At 36.1% G+C, this 2,393-nt stretch overlaps 1 protein-coding gene across 1 annotated transcript in view; it reads right to left on the bottom strand.

The window, feature by feature from the left end:
* Positions 1-788: 788 nt before the first annotated feature.
* Exo84 (exocyst complex component Exo84) overlaps positions 789-2,393 on the bottom strand; it is a gene marked incomplete in the record, with an annotated part of 9,194 nt that continues 7,589 nt past the window's right edge. The window contains 1 exon segment of the mRNA XM_022848351.2: positions 789-2,393.

The following is a 2,393-nucleotide window of genomic DNA, read 5'->3' as shown; positions in this document are numbered from 1 at the left end:
GCGATACTAGCAAATATCACGCTATAGACGTTTGTTGAGCTGACACAAATATCGAGTAAAGTTCCTTCTACGTGCAGTACATGCCTGTCTGTTCTAGACGCGTTCATACGAAAAGGTCGGATGAAATACAATGTCATAAAGCCTTGTTGAAATCCAGACAACACAATAGAAACGAGTTCACAGCTTGAAAGGAAAATTCACTAGCTTGTTTGGTGAGACAATGATAAGATTTACTGATTAGTGGACATTAACAATATGTGGACGAAACGCTGACCCAATATCGAATTGATGACATCGGTGTTGACTTTATAAACTCAAACCAACAGAATTCTTAAAGTGTGTTAAGACCGTGTCATGTTCGTCACTGAATTACAAGATCACACTGTTGTTTTCGCCCCTCGGCCTTGTGTGCCTGAAAACAATGAATATGAACAAGAAATACAGCTTTTGACGGTACATCCAGTAAGTGCCTCGCCTGAGAGCGGTTCCGTTTATATTATTTCACATACTGTTTCTGAAAGAAAATATGTTTTCGTTATTTTCGCGGTGACAAGAAGCTGACGGACCTTTAACCTATTCATCAGAGCGGGTATTGAATCTGGAAGGACAAAGATGTTTACTCGCCTTTTTTTATCACTGATTCTCAATTGTATACATAGTCTCGTTTTTTATAACAAACTCTAAATTTTTATGACAAGACGTAATGAAAAAAGATACACAGCACAAACGATCGGCGTGCTTCTTAACAAATTTTCATCTAAACCGAGTTGAGTGAATCAAACAGCGGATAATAAGGCGAACCACTTTATTAGTTTATTGATACTGAAAAAAAAAACTAATTTCGCTAATGATGTTGTGTTTTAATGGTTATTATTGGCTCCGCCAATAATAACCATTAAACAAGAGATATTAGACAAGGGACCTTGTCGAAGCTGTTCACTTTATCGAAGTCCTGACCTTTTTGGCAGATGATTGCGTATTGCGAGCTGTAATATATATATATATATATATATATAATAAATAAAAACTGGGCTACATGAGATATACCCACAATACAATATGCTTCACTGGCTGAGCTATCTGATAACAGAACCAATAACAAGGTACACTTTCATGACCAGAAACGTCTCTGAGACATGATCAGTAGGACCATGAGAAACTTGCTGGAAGCTGTATGTGAGCAGCAGAAGATCATTGGACACTTATGCATACAATCTATCTATTTTGTCTAAAGTGTCTCATCGCTTCATTTCAACTCTTTGTTACATTACTGTTATTATCGTTATGGTCGACGTGTTAGGTTTTATTTTTTTTGGGCTTGTACAAAATTCATTTTATACTTGCTTGTCATTTCTCTTCTGTAATTTCCGATGCGTTACAATTCGACGACATAATTGTGTAATGTAGGACCATTACCATAGCTACAATGGCTAGCCAGTGAAGTTTGGCAACTTTTAAATAACAAAATAGTGATTATTATGATAGCCTGCTCATAAAAAAAGGTTGACATGTTTTATTAGAAACCTATAGGATTTTCAATTGGTTTAATACTCATTCACACATGTATGTTTACATCGTAGAAAATATCCTTTTATATTTTCGGCCCAATAGAATTTTGCGGCTCTTAACTTTTGTAAAGTTAAATATTTAACTTTATAAACTCAAATATTTACGTTTATAAAGTCAAATATTTAACGTATAAGTTAGTTGGCTTTTAATAGTTCTGTATTGTGTATGCTCTATCATCACCACCCCAAAGCAATATAGATGCCAGAATCTTGTTCGTTACGACAGCGAGCGCTCAAGTCAGACTATGATATTTATCAATCTGTGAGATGACTGTCCGAAAGCGGTATGACAGATTATGACGGCGGTACAAGTCAATAGCCCTGCGATTGTCGTCTGCCGATGATGTACCCCCGTATTTACCACGAAACGAAAGTTTTTTCTGTACCGTTGAATAGCCAGTATTTTTCCCTCTGGCATACAACATTAAAAAGAAAAGTCCAATAATACGTCAATAAAAGATCCATACGCGGCAATGACTGGGACTATTATCCGGTCCTACGAAAAATTTAGTACAATGATTAGGTCTCTGGTGCATCCATTGCGGAAAGGATGCTGGATAAACATCAAATGTATAGATGTTTGTTGTATGCATTCTTATAGAAAAAAACAATGTTCAGTTAGACATATTAGCCGAAAAAATCAAACTTTCATCCGCAGCACGGTTTGGTGGCAGAAAAATCGATTCGGAAAAAGATAATTAAATGGAACAGTAGCCGGCAAACCTTGTTTACAACAGCCTGTATCATTTATAGAGCCTCATAGTTCACTTTTTCCTCTTGGCTTATTTATGCTACCTTAATAATCCTTTATATCGCGGTTATACA

Source organism: Varroa jacobsoni, unplaced genomic scaffold (assembly GCF_002532875.2).
Source record: "Varroa jacobsoni isolate VJ856 unplaced genomic scaffold, vjacob_1.0 scaffold_1346, whole genome shotgun sequence".
NCBI classification, from domain to species: domain Eukaryota; kingdom Metazoa; phylum Arthropoda; class Arachnida; order Mesostigmata; family Varroidae; genus Varroa; species Varroa jacobsoni.
This window is presented reverse-complemented; position numbering and strand designations above follow the sequence as displayed.